The 19,697-nt window shown below is 32.1% G+C and overlaps 1 pseudogene; it reads left to right on the forward strand.

Annotated features, from left to right (window-relative positions):
• The first annotated feature begins 11,987 nt into the window (after positions 1-11,987).
• On the forward strand, positions 11,988-19,319 carry LOC133178112 (acyl-coenzyme A amino acid N-acyltransferase 1-like; annotated as a pseudogene).
• The last annotated feature ends 378 nt before the right edge of the window (positions 19,320-19,697 follow it).

Consider the following 19,697-nt stretch of genomic DNA (forward strand, 5'->3'; position numbering starts at 1 on the left):
ATCGTAAATGAAATAGGATAAATATGAATAAAGACATAAATTAACCAATTTCAACAATTTTTTTTACGGAAAATGGTATTGATCTTATGCGAATGTTTTTAAGGTGCGATATTTTTCTGATGTGTTAAATGTTACTTTTCTTTAAAAGAGGATGAATTTAACTCATAAAACGTAAATATATATAGAAAGTTTAACCACATAATTAATCGACAGTTTATATATAATCTTTATAATCAATATTTAACATTTTCCCATACGAAAAATGAAAAGATATGTAGACATGAGCTAAGTAAACGTAAAAACGTCATATAAAGGTATATGCAGTACATTTTCATCAATGAGGTTATACAACTACATGTTTTATAAAAATATACCTTAATATCATAAAATTGAAATTAAATAAAATGTTTTGAAATAAAAAAAAAATTAAAAAATAAATGCAACTTTATATACATACATACATACATACATACATACATACATACATACATACATACATACATACATACATACATACATAGTTTCTTTGAAAGCATCATATTGCTACGTAAGCCGGTATATTGTAGGTGCAAGGTAAGAAAAATATTTTATCTGGAGGCAGCCACATAATTATTCGGCGGCTAATAGAAAATATATTTGGCGGCTGCCAAATACTTTTCCTGCGGCCACCACATAAATAACTGGCGGCGACCAGAAACTTTACTCGTGGCCGCCACGTAAATACCTAGAAGCCTTCTTGAGGTGTAGACATGTAATCTAATAAAACAATAATTTAAAGTTATGAGTTGAAGACCTTATGAAGTGAATTTTTGTAAAAAGTGTAAATAATAGGGCATGAAACTACAAACAGAAGTTGTAGATGTCGTTAAAGGCAGAGATTTTAAGCATCGCCTTCAAAAATACCCGGTCTGTGTACCTTTGTCAATCAAGTACATTAAGGTACGTCATTGGGTGCTACAACTTGATTGGCAAAAACATTACAATTTTATCTGGCGACCGCCAGATATTTCAATGGCAGGATCTGGCGGCCGCCAGATAATATTTGTTTTTACCTAGCACCTACCGGCTTCAGTATATTGCAATGTATTTGATAATATGAACAATATTAATTACAGTGAAAAATATTTTTTCATGATACGTAATATGTGAATTGCCAAATTATGGAAAATCTATAATACATTGAGTGTTTCCTTTTCATTGTGAAACTTAGAAGTATTTGCCCATATAGATCTGCATTATGTTTTCAAAAAATGTTTTCAAAATCTTTAACCTGCTCACTCATTAATGAAATGTAGGTCATATTCAGCATCTGAAGCAATCTAGTAGTGTGCGTCCATAGATGCATCATGAAGCAAGTCTGGTCAACAAGTGCTCTGTTCCAAAAGCTTAAACCTACTTTTGAAACATTTACCTGGTCATTCTTTGGCTAAAAATCCAGTATCTGAACCTGACTGGTGACAAGGAAACACGCTAGATCAGGTGACTCTGATCAATATAGGGCATAGATATACTTGAAAAAAAAAATCTGCTTCAAAAACTTTTTACCTGGAACACCGATGCCGACGGTATTACAAAAGCTCCCCCAACTTCGAGGAGGTGAGCTAAATATGTGACGTCAACGTTATACGTTGGCGACAAAAAAGTATCGAAATGAAGATAGGATACGATAATGTTTTCTACTGTTAATATAATCGAGAATCTTCTTTGATTTAAAAAATATGCTACTTTTGGCATAGTATTTTAACACAGAGCCAGATCAAGAAACCAGGAGCTTCTAATTTTAGATATTCAAATTTTATGTAATTTTTAATTTTTGGATATGAAGTGTACACGCGACACTCATCATATTTCAAGAAATTAGTGTGCAGAGAAGATCTAATTACTGAACAAATTTAGGTGAGTGTCCCTCATGCACTTCATATTCTAAACATCGATTTATAAATGCCACCCTCTTATATTTTCCCATAAGCCTAATGTTAACGGATCTGAGGGTACATCTAAGTACGTATCAGCTACGCTGTGAATTCATCTCACATTAACTTTTGAAATATAAATAACAAAAGTTAACATATTTATCTTGTATTCTAAACTAGTTTTGAAAAAATAAATTGAAATTTATTTTTATGAAAAAAAGTGGGCCGCTGAGCGGCCTTATCGAAACTCCCCCTTTTGCAAATAAACTCCGAAACGCGTGCACCAGGGTTCTTATTTACTCCTCTTACAATACACTAAATACAAGATGATGTCCGTAAACTATATTTAGATTTCACTCGCATAGTAAGTATCGTACATGAAATTAAAAGTCTACTTTCATTTTCTATAAACAGCCATAAAATTGCAAAAACGTGAGTACGGTGGCGTTTCCGGTTGGCGGATCAAAGTTACTGGCGATTTTTAATGAAACTGACAACAAGCAATCGTTCATTTATTTCATGAAACGTCATCACTGAATTATTCTATCAAAACTTGATTTAAATGATACAAAAGAAATAAGTTGTGATAACCGATTAAAAAGGGAAATGTGCAAATTATTTTCGTCATTCACCGATCTTGATATTGACGGAAGCTTCTAGAACATCATATAGCATCGAGCCCGATGTTAAAAAGAAATAGCTGCAAGAACATAAAAAAAGCTTTTGTGTGAATGGTCATTGAAATAATTGTAAAACACTATAAGTTGTGAATATATTTATATATCGAAAGACTATTACCTATATGTAGTAGGTTTTCCTAATAAATTTATCGGTAAAATTTGTATACACATGTATTTCTTACTGAGAGCAATTTGTGCTTCGTAATGAACTTATTTACATGAAAAGAGAAAATTAATGAATAAGGCATGTTCAAATTAAAGCTGTAAAATTGTGTGCTTTTATCAATACGTTTCTTTTATATCAAATACTCGGCCTATTCATAAGGCGTTAAAAGCAAATTTTTACACAGACCCTATACTTAGGTCTTGATTTATAAATATGTATATATCTTATTGATATGTAAAAAAAAAAGTAAAGTACATTTTTTACATACCCAAGTACCTATGAATTTTTACACCCCCACCCCCTAAAAAAAATCAGTTTATCAGTAAAATGTGCATATTCGCTGCTTTCATCCTTGACGGAAATGAAATAAGAGCAATATCAATTACATAGTATAACAGATTTCACAATAAACGTCAATTAATGAAATCACATGTGTATTATTTTTCAAGTTTTTACAAAACAGGAGGGAGTGGAGATGTACATCTACTTCATGCGGGATTTTGAACAAAGCATTTCTTCCTGCTAAAAGCCTATAGGCTGTCAGTAGAAACTACAATATATTTTCTGTCGGTAGTGGTATAAATTCAATTTCCCGCGCTTGCGCGTGATTTCATCTAGTAAATTCAGATTTGTTGCAGTTAGTGCTTTCATCTTTAACTTATGTATTCTCCGTGACAAAATCTATCCTCTGTTACCAATATTTTTTACCTCTTGACTTTGTAGTATGATTTAAATTTAAAAATTTCTAACCTTCTCCAAAGTTTCTGAATGGTAGGAGCTAGGGCTTTTATATTTCAATTGTGTTTTCCTTGTGACAAGTCCTTGTTGGGGGTACCGAGGTACCTACATTCTTAAACTCTTGACCGTGACCTTGAAGTTTGATCTACATTTGTAAATTTCATTGTTATTTATACATTATAGGAAAAAATAGATATGCATAATCACAAGGGAAACATTTATTAGACAGATTTAAACAATTATAGAACCTGAAAAATGTGCTATCATTATTGGTGTTCGTTCGATATTTGGTTTGCATTTTTTATTATTTGTTTTTAGTTGCGTTGATACAGAAATGATATAATGTTTTATTTGTCTTAATAACAGAACTTGAATATTTTACTAGAAAAGGACGTTAATGGTAACCTAACAACAAAACTTTATGATAAACGGGATGACTTCAACTTTTCCATTGTCAACTTCCCTTATTTATGTAGCAATAGACTGTTTTCACCTGCATATGGGATTTATCTCCCCAGTTAATTCGATACTCAAGAGCATGCTCCCTTTCTAAAACGAGGCAAGCTATTGACAATCAAGTTAATGAAACAATGATATCAACAGTCTCGTTTAAAGTCATCATTTCCCAAGTTCTATGGTCAATACAATGACCTTGTCAGCAAATACAATCTATCATTACGTCGAATGGTGACTGACGTTTTTTTCATATTAATTCTTAGGCCATTATTTAAACACTGAATTGTCTATGGAAATTTCCGGTTCCCGATCATGACAATGAACACACGGCGGGTATGACCGGTCCAAAGGGGATGCTTATTCCTCCATGGTACCTGATCCCACCTCTGATATTTTTAGAGGTCCGTGTTTGCTCTGCTCCCGATTTGTATTGTCCAAATGATCTTTGAGCTTGAATACTGTTCGTTATCTTCATAACTTTTAACTTTAACTTTAACTTGCATAAACAAAGATCATCTATTGGCTTCTTGATTTTTTTATCCTCACAGGCATGGACTGGTATTGCCTCCGTGCTGTGTATTGTGAGAGAAGATGACCATACTCTGAATCCAAAACTTACTGAGAGATTTATGGAACTTGTACCAAAAGAACACAAACATCGATTCCAGATGATTAAGTATCCTTGGACGGGGCAACAGATAGAACCATCATATATGCCACAATGTAGCTCCTTTTATAATGTTGCGTTTGGTAAGGCAACTAATTGTGTTTCTGATCATATTTATAGACACAAAAATATATTTCATATACCGATAGCATAAAAAGTTACTACAGTATCACATTATGATTGTCTGTAAAGGTAGTTAGATGCATTTTTAGATTTTTTTTTAATATCAAAATGTCAAAATTGTCATGACTCTTTTAAGAACGGACAATGTTTTATGTAATTTCACTCCCATACGCGGTATATGCATTTTTCTAAAATTTAGCAATCTTTCATCTCCCTTTTACCATGCAAAGAAAAATACAGCTTCAGTTTGTGATTTCTTAGCGTATCTTTTTCAGAATAAATGAAATCACGTGTACAATTCTGATTTTGAGTTTCATTCCGTATCATCATTTTTTTTTTTATTATTATTATCTTATACTATGTTATCTACAGCTAATCTGGAATAGTCTTTTCATAATGCATGCCTAGTTTTTCCTCAAACGAGATTTAAAAAGAAGACCACACACAAACATATTAACTTTGTCTCTGTGTTATTTTTGCTTTATATTTAAATTCATTTGTTTTTTTTTTCCCAGACGAAGACGTTTGGTGGGGTGGAGAAACCAAACGTCATAGCTATCTTGCAAATTTTTTTCTTCTCAGTGGAAATCCGAAACCTACTAACAGTTTAGAAGTAAACTGTAATTAATGTTAAAAATTTTATTTTGTGTTTTGATATCACAGGAATTAAATAAACCGTTTTGACGAAATATGATTGTAATGAAAATGTGAAGGAATTATAATGTCGAGTAATCCGGAACACAAATTAATAAAAAGTTTGTTTGACTTTTGGTGGACATTTACTTGTGCGTTTCAAAGAAAAAAAAAATACTGCGGTGTTAGGCGGTTGAAGGAATCAATTCATTGTAAGTATTCGCTCCTTCATGGAGATTATATTTTTCTAATTGTAATTTTTTTTACTGTAATTAGTAATAAAGCAATATGACACAAAATATATAAATAATCATTATTTTATTCTATAAAAAATTTAAAGAAATTTGTTGTTTTTTCCCCAAGATCTTTATTGTCTTTCACATAATGTTTGATTACAAGGTGATTGCTCACTCAAGCACAGGCTCATTAAGATCCCCTCACCCTTTCCGTAATAGGAATAAATAAACTGCAGTCAACAAAAAAGTTGAGATTAACTTATAATTAAAGATGTGCGTCATTAACACGTCTTTTGACTTGAAAGAAAAAAAAAACAAAACAAATCCATTCGATCAATCAAATACATCATACATGTATGTTAAGAAAATGTTCCGTACGTCCCCTCCTCAAAAAAAAAAAAAAAAAAAAAAAAAAAAAAAAAAAAAAAAAACAAGGATAAAAAACCACGTTAACTCTTTTTTCATGTAAAGTTTTATCCAAGTCATAATGAACTAAAATCATGTTACGTGAAAAGGATGATGATAAGTTTTTTTAATGCAGTTAATCTTTACGTTTGTGTTTTAATATGCCTCAATTTTACTAGTTTATAAAAACACAAAAATTAGTCACATAAACAGCATGTAAATATACACACCAAACGGTATAGATCTAAGTTAAACAGGTACTAGAAATATAAAGAGAATGCAGGACCTAATTACAGAGTACTAAGTTTCTTCTCAAATACCCCCTCCCCCCCCCCCCACCCCGAAAAAAAAATCTGAAATACATATTCAAAAAATATGCTCAAAATGTGTATGTGACTGTTGATTTGTGTTTGACTAACCTTAATTTTTGTTCGGAGAATGATTTTCCTTTTTCTTAAAAGAAAACGCGATCTTTGGTACTTTTTTAACACGTTATATGCACGAAGGAATGAAATCTCGCGATCAAATATGTTCTTTAATTGTATAAACTACACTGTAAAAAATAAGTGTTTTAAAAATAAACACCAAATTGCCACAGATAATAAACACTTTAAGACGTTTAAAATTTAAACACTTCGTGAAGTGTTTAAGAAATAAACACGTTAGAATGTTTAAATTCTAAACACATGAGGTTTAATATTTAAATGCTTCCTTCTTATTCTGTTTAAATACTAAACACTTCAAAAACACAAAACGTTTCAAGATTAAACACTGAATAAACACAAGGAGTTTACTAAATAAACACCGTATGTGTTTAAAATTTAAACATTTCATGTTTTATTAATAAACACGTTCAACCTAAACACTTTAAACATGTTTCTTCGATGCAACAGATAATAATCACTTGAACATGTTTATACGTCATTTTTTAAACACTTCAATGTGTTTAATTTACAAAATAAATAAACACTTATACGTGTTTATAAGTTTTCAACATTTTTATTTGAAACAAACATAAAACAGTACAAAACACACTGTTCTTGATGATGAACATGTACATAAAGCTTAATTAATAAATGATTTAATGTTGAATAGAGATTCAAACTTTATAAACAATTATAACATTTATCAACACACATGTAGATAGATTATTCAATTTAAGTTGAAAGATAGGATTATCAACAACAACAAAAAAAAAAGCATGAACATGTAAAACCTGCATGTGAACTAAAATTCAATAAAATTGGTAGCGGGGGGGGGGGGGGGGGTGAAATAGGAAAATCGATTAATAAAATGAAATATTATTTTTCAGGAATAAAATTTTGAAACTTTATTTTAAAAAAGGGACAGGGCGTCCATTACATCTTTTTTTAATAAAACAAACAAATTCACAATTAAATATAATGCTTAAAGACTGAAAATGTAATTTTTGCCTGGGTACGGGATATGTACATTGCGTATGTATTGCAGTTAATAAATCCAGTTGTACCTGTATGATTTTACTTTCACTAATATTCAGAGTTTTAACCAAATGAAGAAATTTTCCAGTTTTTACCTGTAAACGACTAATTCATTAAATATTCTTGCAACTTCACGAGAGCTGCCGGGGTATCACTCACTAAATTTCATATAATATTCTAACCGAGTTAAACAGTCTCCTCTACTTGTGTGTAAAACTCAGGTTCTTCTGCCACGGATGATGATCTCCAGTTTTCCATTCTCCAAAATTTTATTCAACCTTAGTATTTCTAATTCCTTCTTCTTATCAGAAATATCCTGAAAAATAGATAGATAAAAAATATTTACTATGCAAATTCAGAAAATTATCTGTAAAAGAATACATTGAGATAAAAAAAAAGAATTTGTTATCCTTCACGTCAATTTTAATTATATAATACATACTGAGAAACAAATTTGAAATAAAAATCTGCAATACAAATAAATCATATAAGCATACAAACAGTGCATACACTAAAAAAATAAATATTAATGTACCTGCAGGAGCAGCCCAACAGCAACAATTAAGAGACGGGGGGGGGGGGGGCTACCCAAGGCATTTTCTATCATGTAAATAACATTCCCCAAAAATATAAAGTCTCCTTAAAGAATACATGCGCGGGCAGGGGATGAAAGGTGTTGTTGTTAACGCTTATGTGTTATGTATGGTCAGCAATTAAATAATCATACAACGTAATAATGCGTGATAGGGAGCATAAATTTTATCAAGGGCAGGTAATTGGATTACATTTACTTAAATTTCATATTACTGGGAGACCCAAAACTAGTGTAGGCTAGGAAACAATGATATTTGTGTGGGTGTGTGTGAGGGTGTGTGTGTAGGGGGGGGGGGGTGACCCTTTTTCTTTGAAATGCCCTTTAGACTCACCTCTCAAGGTTAAGTGTGAACTTCGTTTAAAATCACTTTACTTTATCAAGTAATGTATTCTTGTCAGGATTCACAATAAGAGATGAACGTCCCTGCAAATTAATTAGATATCGCAATATACTTAAAGACTACAAATATTTTATGCCGACGGCTGCACATGGCCGCATTTGTACTCAGACGATAGGCCTAAAACACAGGTGTTTAATTTGCAATTTCTATATAATACCATATGTTTAATTTATAAATATATGATGGTTAAGAAATGAACACTCGTGTTAAACACCGGTGATTAAAATATTGATAAAATTATAAAAGTCATCATAATATATGTTTCTCTTTCCCCTTTAACAGTTTATGAAATTTATGAATTTTTGGCACAAAATTACCATAAATTAATGTTAATTGTAATTGCTTTTGGTATGATCTAAAGTCAACGTATTGCCTGGTTATTCGTATTTTTTCTGTGTCGAAAAACATCTACTACAGTCCCTGAAACGTTCTACTTTCCCATTTTTCCGTTCGCTCTCCGTTCACAGTTTTGCGTTCACCGTTCACCGTGCGCTCGCGTTCACCGTTCACAAAGCGTTCAGCGTTCGCTCTTCGTTCCGTTCACTTTGCATTCACCTTGCGTTCAGGGTTCACCTATCGTTCAGTTTTCATTGTCATTCGGAACTCCGAAGTGAAAGGACTTATCTTTTTGTAGATTAGGAGTTACAGGTTTTTTAATTTAATAACTAACATATCGTGTTTGAAGAATCATTATTTCATGGGGAAAAATATCTACGATATATATTTTTATTATTCTAACTTAGCTGTTAGGTTATTTATTAAATTACTCTGGAAAATAAATGTTGTTACATGTATAAGCACATTCTGTACCTATGTAGAATGATGCTGAAATATTAAATTTAACTAAAGGCAATATGCAAATACTTCAAATACTGCAACATTTTGTTGTTTTGTTAAAGACGACAAATCGTTAATGGAGATATAATTATCCAAGTCAAACAATTAAGCAGCAAAATTACGAAAATATCTATTTCTAACACTTTTTTTTTAATTACTACAGAAAATATTATAGAACTAGTTCTGAGAGTTATACATAGTACTGCGGATATCATGTTAATTTATTATCTTTGGAGCGAATTAAATTGATATTGTGGTTAAAGGAAATATTTATTTAAAATGTAATGCACTACAGAATTTTCTCTACTATAAAGTCTATAGTTATAGAGAAAAAAATCTTTCTTCTCCGTAACTTTATATGTTTGCCATTCAATATGATTAATACCCCCCCCCCCTTTTGCCCCCTAAATCGGTTACTTAGTCAGTATTGTATTTCCAGAATATTTTAATTAACATTTTAAAAAAAGTTAAGGTCTTTTTTAGAACAAAATTTTCAGTCTCAAAACAAACATGCATCTAAAAAAGTCACAAAACAATAGTAGTTCAAAATGTACATGGCGGCGGTGGTATTTGGAATTTGCAGAGAGTATGTTTCAAATTCAAGTGTTAATGTCCAATGTACTTTATTCAATTATTATTCAAATGTTGGAATCAAATCTAGAAATGATAAAAATAAATGTTATAACTTGTTGGAATACTCGCACTTCGTCTTCGATGTGTCGAAACTTTCACACCGCACAGTGTCGAATGATTGACAGGACAAGCACGTGGACTTCGTGTGAACTTGAAGCAGGAAAATAAAAACGAGTATGACTGTCAAATAGATGGATACGATTTGTTGATTAAAAAAAAAAGTTGCTTTCACTGTCTGATATATTTAGAAAAAAATTTCAGAGTTTTTGTTTGATATAGGTACAAACATTTAGTGAAGCCTGAAACGGGGGGGGGGGAGCTAAACGGAATCTCTCTCTCTCTCATTTGTCTGTTTAATAAAAACTATAACAGCATATTACTTGAACATCAAGTTCTGAAAATTGAATTTATAACAAATAATATGAATATGTATCTTTGTATCATTTTGTCTGAGTATAATCACGGCCATCTACAGATAAATGTAGAGGTCTGCTCAATAAACGTGGCCGTAGGAACCGGGGGGGGGGGCAAGGGGGCCGTGCCCCTTCTCCCCAATAACTTTGCCGATATATAGATTATTATAGTAAACATAGATACTATATGCTTGTGCTCCCCGCAATAAAAAGTCTGATGACCTTTTTTATTTTTTTTTTTTTGCTTGTCAGGAAATTTTTGGTAGTGCCCCCTCAACTATCAACTGAAAATGTATGGCTGTGCCCCCCCCCCCCCCCAAACCGAATTTGCTTCCTACGGGCCTGAATAAATCATCATGAAAAATAGAAATGACACATAATATATTATTGTATTAAAAATTTAAAATACGAGCGTATAAATGCAAAACGTTCACTGACCTTTGTAAATAATTTTTTTTTCATTACTTTACACGAAATCGCTTTAACACGGAGATATATAAATAGATGTTACAAACCACTTTAATTCATTCCATAAGTCAGAAGTTTTCTCTGATTTTGTTATCAAATAAGAATAAACATTTTCATTTTCCAACTAAAAAAATACTTATACTTCAGCGTTCGGCAACAATTGCAATGTTTTAATGCGATAAAAATCGTGTGATTAAAAACTTATTGTGCATGCATCGTCTTTCTCAGGACAATTTTGGAGAATTTATTTTATCGACTTATTTATTCATTCATTTATTGGTTTACTTATCTATTATTGATTGATTGATTGATTTTTTTTGGCACCTGACATTATAAAACAATGAAATAGTTTCAATGCAAGGAAAAGATCAGAGGCATTCCGAATATATCGTTCATCTTGTGTTCACCGTTCGTTCACCGTTCACTTTGCGTTTGCGCTCCGTTCGCGTTCTGCGTTCGCTCACCGTTCAGCGTTCACACATCGTTCACCAAGTTGCGTTCAGCGTTCACATATCGTTCACTCACCGTTCGCTCTGCGTTCGTTCAGGGTTAGTTAACCGTTCGTTCAGCGTTCGCTCACCGTTCAAGTGGGAAAGTAGAACGTTTCAGGGACTGTAGTATGTACGGAATTACTTCATAAATTAAGAAATTGTACAAATGGCAAATGCACACAGCAATACTGAGAAGCAACACCTAATTTAATTCTTTTGATTTAATGCATATGAACATTGCATGTTTAAGATGGATAATTAAACATCCTACTTTCTGAACACCAATTTAAATAGTCGTGTTTATATGTTAAACGCTAATGTTTTGTATTTACATGTAAACCCACCATGTTTAATTGTAAAACACGACTGTTCAAAAATTAAACACAAGTTAAACATCATTTTTTACAGTGTAAAAATGATACGTCCAAGTGAAAAACGAATTCACGAAATTTGCACTCGAATTTCGTCTCATACTTTGATCAAATTATTCTAACAGAATAAATAGATCAGAGGAAAAAATCATAAAACTTTATCTTACTGTATTGTGAGGTGGGGCATATTTTGAAGGATTAAGGTATATGTCATGTGATTTCTTAGGTTTAATCACATAGTATACATTTATACACCTCGTATATATTCAGCCGTGCCCATGTATACCAACAGCGGTTACATAATGTACGGAGTGAAAATAATTGTGAAACCAAGGGAAACCTTAGTTGATGAAAGAGTTTACATCCAAGTGGAAGGTCTACCCCAAAATAAACCCATTACTATTAAAGCCTCATTTCAGGAGGAAGGTCTAAGATTCTTCTCCTATGGATGCTTTACCTCAACAGAGGGAGGTCACGTGATGGTGGAGAGGCAGGCATCTGTACAAGGAACATATACTGGTAGGTAACACGCCGATAACAGAATGTTACTTAGTAGATATTAGATAAATGAATGAAAATTTGTACAAGTTTTATTTAATAAAATACTACATACACTAAAATGTGCCACTAAACCCATAAACGAAACGAACCGTTCCTTACAAGAAGTGTACCGTATCGATACATTGAAGCGTATCTTGTAATCCCGTTAGTCCAGATATGCCCAGATTCACACGTGTATCAACAGTTGACTGTTTTAAACAATACGTCTACAACAAAGTGCGAGTTTTAAGCCGCAGATAAAGAGAATTTCAGGGCAGATGATTCTCTTCTTCAGTGAAAAAAGTTCGAGTTTGACAAGGAAACCCAAAAAGGGGTGGGCAAACTCTAAAACTCTATTTCTGGGAAAGGGGGGGAGGTGTAGTAGCACAAAGCATTGGACAGATTATTAATTTTTGCATGTATTTCTTGATAGTGGGTCAGATACTTCAAGGATCGATTAAAAAATTATTCAATTTTTTTCATTGTTTGTTGAATCACTTTGTCAAGAAAAGGATATACATATAATGATATTTTTATATGAAGCAGAAGCGACAACCCATAAGAAAATGTCTAGTTGACCGTCAACTAGTCGTCAACTGAATACTAGAAAACAGTTGACCACTAGGAGTTAAATGCTTTTCTGAAAAGCTGTCAACTATTTTGGATAAAATGGTCGGTTGACCGTCGGTTGACTGTTTTTCACCGAGAGCACCATTAGTTGAATGCTAATACTTTGAAAATTTCACGTCAGAAAAGAGTTGACCATTGTTGAACACTCCGAATTTGTGAAATCTTGCAGAGTTGACTATAGTTGACCACCCAGTATTAGAAAATCCCTTTGACTCTATTTATGTTGGGTTTGGAATGACATTACTAAAGATCGGGTTTTCAATTCCATAATTCTTACAATAATCTAGATTTGAATCAAGTAACGTGTGTCAGTGTGTGTTTTGTTAGAAAGTGGAGAATTTTGAATCGAAATAATTGTTTTCATGAATGATTCAGCTTGTGCAATCCATGTAAGTATAAAATTTAAAGATTTTTCTTTCTTTATATTTTTTCTAAAAGATATTAGAAAGACATGATAATATGGTTAGTATAGGTTCCTACTATTGTGTACTTGTTAAAATATTGAAAGAATTCCGAAAACTTGTTGTGCATCGAGTGTTTTGTAGTGTTTCTTGTTGTGCTGTTGGTAAAAATATTCCATTGCTTTAGACTAAAATAAAATCTACTTTTTGCACAGAAAATAAAGGAGGCATAGCAACTTGTGAGAGTGTGCCAGCTCAATTTATTTTTATGCATTTATATATATAGATGTATATCATTTTAATAGCCCCATTGTTTTGACTTTTCCTATCCTACTCAGAGATATGGCAGCTTTTCCAAGCACACTGCCTGCCTTTGGTTTTCAAAACTCTCTCCATTTTTTTTTTGGAAATGCAACATGCACTGACTAATGGAGTATACAACAGTGGTCAACTGCAAAGAAAACAGAGGATTATTCAACTAATGGTCAACTGCAAAGAAAATAGAGAAATATTCAACTAGTGGTCAACTGCAAAGAAAATAGAAGGGTATTTAACTTGGTCTACTGCAAAGAATATATAGGAGCATTCAACTAATGGTCTACTTCAAAGAATATATAGGAGCATTTAACAGTGGTCATCTATATGAAAATGAGTTAAACACTCCCTCATTTGAATGGCATAAGTTCAACTAATGGTTAATTGACGCTCAATTGTTCGTCAACGAACTGAATAAACCGATTGAATTCTAATAGTATTTTTTCGTATGGGAAGATAAAAGCATCGGAGATTTATAAAATTAAACTCATTTAATTACAAGTGTAATAAGTGAAAATGTAAAATAAAAAATATATTTAATTAGGAAAAATGAATGAATATCTAATTTTATACGATTTTTTAATAATACAGAAAGGTCTGCGACCACAACCAAAATATTTTTATTTTTTCATTGTTTTTATAGTGTTTGTTGATTTGTTTGATTCATTTCCAAAATATTGAATCATAAGACAATGCTGTACAAAATGTCACAGATTAATATTTACTAATAAACATTTTATCATTTATTTTAAAATGTTCAGTTAAAAATTTTACTTATCGATAATTTATCAAAGAGTTAAATATCCATTAATCTGACAGATCTAACAATCACAAAATATTTAATTATTATATTAATGAGTGATACGACCATATGTTCTGTTCTTAAAGTGACTTAACTGAATTACTCATGACATTTTTTGCTCACTGTCGTCAATTATCAGGTATATCTTTAAAAACGAATGCTTGTAAACATTTTGGGGAGTTGAAATCGGAACCTTGTACCTGATACTGTCCGACACAACGAGAAATAAAGGTCTGTAAATCGATAGGCGGTTTTATCGTATAATCAATAGTCCACCTCAGTGTCTTGCAAACAAGTATACACATCTATCGGGATGTGATAAGATAAAATGATTACTAAAGAGACAACTTAAACTACATTTAAAAAATAGAAACTAGTCCATAAAGAACATAATTTAAAAAAAAAGAAAATACAGCTGTAAAAAGATAGTTAATATATTTATGACAACTTTAACTAAAATATGAAAAAGAAGATCAGAACACTTTGTCAGAATAGATTGTGTTAGAAATACATCATGTATATTACAAAATCGTATAAGATATTTAAAAGGCAATATGGGGACCATTTATGCTTCCGTTTTCACTAAAAGGAAGGTGATGAAAGAATTAAAAAGACTACATGAACAATATGTTATGGTTCTAGCCAGCAAGGCTTGTAACAATATCGTATTTGTTTGTAAGGCTTGTTATGTAAGTGTATTTTAGAAGAACCTAGTTATAATTTCCCGTCTGGAAATCCAACTTATACTCGCAGTTCACTTTCTAAAGATGAAATTCTTCAAAAGTCAATTTTCAGTGTTTTATACTTCTAACATTCCAGTCAACCAAGATGATTTCGATCTACCTTACTTACATTTATATTCCATAGAAAACAAGTCAAACTGGTTATGTGAATTTAAAATCATACTTCTGTTTTCAGACCTTTAACAAGAAAATTTGATTTTTCAAATTGTAAGTTTGTGAACATATGCTACAGAAAATATTTTCTCTTTTACACAGGATATGTGAATGATTTAGATCAAAGATGCAGCTTTTTCTATGAAAATTTTGTAAACAAATTAAAATATTGTACACCATGATATCAAACAGTTTGAAACAGAGTTCAATATTGAACCTACATGTACTTTCAATGTTGAACCTACAGAATAGAAAAATATATACCAATGTAAATTATATGTCTTGCCCGATAGATATCTTAAAGAATTTAATTATAAACTTTTAAACAATATTCTCTTTGATAATCCCTATCTGAATAAATCAAATGAGAAAAAAAACAAACATTGCGAATTATGCCACATTAACTAAACTTCAAAACATCTCATTTTTAAATGTGAAAATGTTATTCAAATATGGAACCTATTAAGTTTTTCCCTTAATATAGATATCAAACGGAAACGTGTAATGACTGGAATCAGCTCTGAGCGTACTAGAAAAATTGTATCACTTAATACACTCATAGCTTATGTTGCATATAGAATTTATAAGTAAAAGATGTAATGTCGACTATATTCATTAGATGAAACCAGTTACAACATTCTTAATCATGTTAGATCTTCAATTTTTTGTCTAAGCTTCAATTCTAAAAATCTTAATTCTCCCACAGACTATAGACTTTTAAAAAAAATTGTTAAAATGGGTTTATAAAAGTATTTATTTCTTAACGATAATTACTTCCATTCGTACGTTGACTCGATATATCCCAGTGACTTTGAGTTAAAATTCACCACAGAGTCTACCATTTCCGTTTCATATTTGGATGTTTTAATGACTAAAGACGATAAAGGCAAACCAACAACTAAATTGTATGACAAACTAGATGACCTCAGCCTTTCCATCGTCAACATTCCTTATATAAGTAGTAATATCCCACTATGACCTGCATATTGTATTTACATCTCCCAACTTATTCGATACTCACGAGCATGCCCTGAGTACGATTAATTTTTAAACCGAGGCGGGCCACTGAAAAATAAGTTGATGTTACAGGGATTTCAACAACCTCATCCACCCATGTCATTCATAACCATAGATATAAAACAACTACATATTTTCATAGGTGTAGAACCTATGGGACTATTCTGAAGTATGAAGCCGAACCTTTCCAGAGGCAACATAATAGATTACTAAAGAGGAGCGTGACAACACCCATCGTTGTGACACTTGCTGTGTATGAAGGCCACCTCTCCTGGGATGAGGTCTTTGATCCGCCCAATAAGCCCCTAGCCATATCGAAAGTTTACAGATGGTACAAACACAAAAGTGTCCGAAGAGAAAATGTGAGGGAAGGAAATATAAGGGGTGTGCTTTTTACTCCTTCAGGTATCCTACTCAGTTATATTTGATTTTTTTATTAAATGCAGACAAACACTGAAATGCATGGTCTTTTTTTATTTATCTAATGAAAAAGTGATGCTTATTTGAAATTTTTAAAAACTTTTTTTATGTATCATGCACAGTTTCTTCAACTATATAAAGTCTTCTTAAAAATAACCTAGTTAAAGAATTCCCTCCAGAAGAAAATCTTAAATTTGATATTTTATCAAACATTACAGGACCTGGACCGTTTCCCGGTGTAATTGACGTGTTTGGTACTGGAGGAAGCGTTTTTGAACACAGAGGGGCTCTACTAGCTTCTAGGGGATTCTGTGTTCTCTCACTGGCCTCCTTCGCTTATGAAGATTTACCTAAGTTCTCGACTGATGTTACATTGGAATATTTTATAGTAAGTTTTTGCTTAAAGATGTTACAAACAGGATAAATTTAGCTTTCCCATCAACTTTTCCATTTTATGCTGTAATATTCCACCATCACCTGCATATGATTATGATCTTTATGTCTCCCAACTGAATCGGTTCTGAATACATTTAAAAAAAAAGCAGGTTACTGCCGATTAAGTTGATGCTTTATTGCTTTCAAGGACCCCCCTTTAAAATCTACATTGTGCAGTTTCAACGGTTGTTATAAGGACTTTGTTCGCAATTACATGTTCAATCCCTCCATCGTTGGATTATATTTTGACTGGAATTGTCAGAACACTGTTTTCACGCCACTTTTCCGACTACCAATTATACAGTTTAACTGGGCCTATGGTGGTATTGACCGGTGAACAAGGGATGTTTACTCCCATTAGGCATCTGATCCTATCTCTGGTTTGTCCAGAATTCCGTGTTTCTGACCTAATCATGATTCGTCTCTTTACTGGATTCGTGAGACTGATCACTGTTCCTTATCTCTAGCTTTCATCATACAGTTGAATGTATATACTGTATTTTTGTGAATAATTATTAACTTCAGATACATGTATCATTATTAAAGAAGGTCATTTTGATTTATGATGTTAAGAGAAAAAATTTAGAGTTTTAAATCCTTTTATTGTATTCTTTACAAATTAGGAGAGTGCAGAGTGGTTCAGTAGATTACCGGTATTGACGTCTACAGGTATAGGGGTCCTATCGCTGTCAAAAGGAGGAGAATACGCCCTTGAAATGGCTCGACATTCCTCTAAGGTACTGAATGGGGAGAAATGGTTCCTAAATCTCAGTTCTATTTCCAAACAATTCATATAATATTTAGAGCTGATAATAGTGATATGGTATAATGAAAAAAAAAATGTGCTGGAACGAGAAATATTCTTCGGATTTTCTGTTTAATGACATTTCATTCGTAATTTATAAGCGTGTTTTTCACCATGTAGGTCAAAGCAGTAGTCCTTTTGAACGGAATTACCTTCTACTCTCACGTGCCTATGAAATACAGCAAAGGCTACAAGGAATGCACCGAGTAGGAGAATTTCTAAACTTATCTCAAGAAATATTCATGTGCATTTTCTCAGAATTTCAGACTTCAAAATTTATACACTTCTTAACTATTGAGGAAGCATCAAAATTTTCTTCAGATATTTGTTTAATGAAGTAAAGTTCACACCCTATGGAGTGGATACAACAGGATGCCATAACCCTTCTGACGATTTCTACATCAAGGTTTGTATAAAGACAATTGTTATTTTCGTAGCAATGCAAATGGTCAGTCTTATTTATACAGGTATGAATAAAAATACCAATCAGCTTCTAGAATTTTATCTTCCCAGGCATGGACTGGCACTGCCTCCGTGCTGTGTATTGTGGGAGAAGATGACCATACTCTGAATCCAAAACTTACTGAGAGATTTATGGAACTTGTACCAAAAGAACACAAACATAGATTCCAGATGATTAAGTATCCTGGGACTGGGCACCTGATAGAACCACCGTATATGCCACACTGTAGATCCTCTTATAATGTTACGTTTGGTAAGGCCACTTATTGCGTTTCAGATGATCATCAACGAAATAACTTTACCTCATTTATAGACACAAAAATATGCTTTGTAAAATGGTAGCGTAAAAAGTTATTAGAATATATTTGTCTGTAAACGTAGTTAAATAAGGTTTTTAAAAAGTATGTAAGAATTGTTAAATGTTTCATGGCTCTTTTAAGTTCGGACATTGTTTTATGTAATGTCACCCTTACGCGATTTATGCATTTTTCTAAAATTTGACAATTGTTCATCCCCGTTTTATCATTCAAAGAGAAATACAACTTTAGTTTGTGATTTCTTCGAGTATCTTTTCAGAATAAATGAAATTATGTGGACAATTATGATTTTGAGATTTATTCCATATTATCATTAATTTATTATCTGCAATAATTTTTTTGATCATGCATCCTCAGTTTGTCTTAAGCGAGATTTAAAAAGAAGACCACACACAAACACATTAACTTTGTCTTTGTGGTATTTTGCTTTATATTTAAATTCATTTGATTTTTTTTCCAGACGAAGATGCTTGGTGGGGTGGAGAAACCAAACATCATAGTTATGCGCAAGAAGATTCATGGTGGCGCATCAATCAATTCTTTTCTTCTCAACTGAAATCCGAGACCTACATACAGTATAGAAGTAAATTATAATTAATGCTTAATTTTTATTTTGTGTTTTTGATAACATAGGAATTAAATAAACTATTTTGACAAGATATTATTGTAGTGAGAGCGTACACTACGACAATAAAAATGTGAAGGAATTATAATGTGCAATCCGAAACAAAAGTTTAATATAAAGTCTTATAATTGTACTTTTGTTTGACTTTCGGTGTGCATTTACTTGTGCGTTTCAAAGGAAAAAAATACTGCTGTGTTAGCCTCCTGTTATAGGAATCAGTTCATTGTATGTATTCGTTGCTTTTCTTTTTTGGCGATAGTATCTTTTATAGCTTTGCTGTAATTAGACATGAAGCATTATGACACAAAAATTAAATCCTTTTAATATAAATTATTTCATACAATAAA

The sequence above is a fragment of the Saccostrea echinata genome, unplaced genomic scaffold (assembly GCF_033153115.1).
Source record: "Saccostrea echinata isolate AGI-Se365-2 ecotype Australia unplaced genomic scaffold, CSIRO_AGI_Sech_v1 ptg000002l, whole genome shotgun sequence".
Taxonomy (NCBI): domain Eukaryota; kingdom Metazoa; phylum Mollusca; class Bivalvia; order Ostreida; family Ostreidae; genus Saccostrea; species Saccostrea echinata.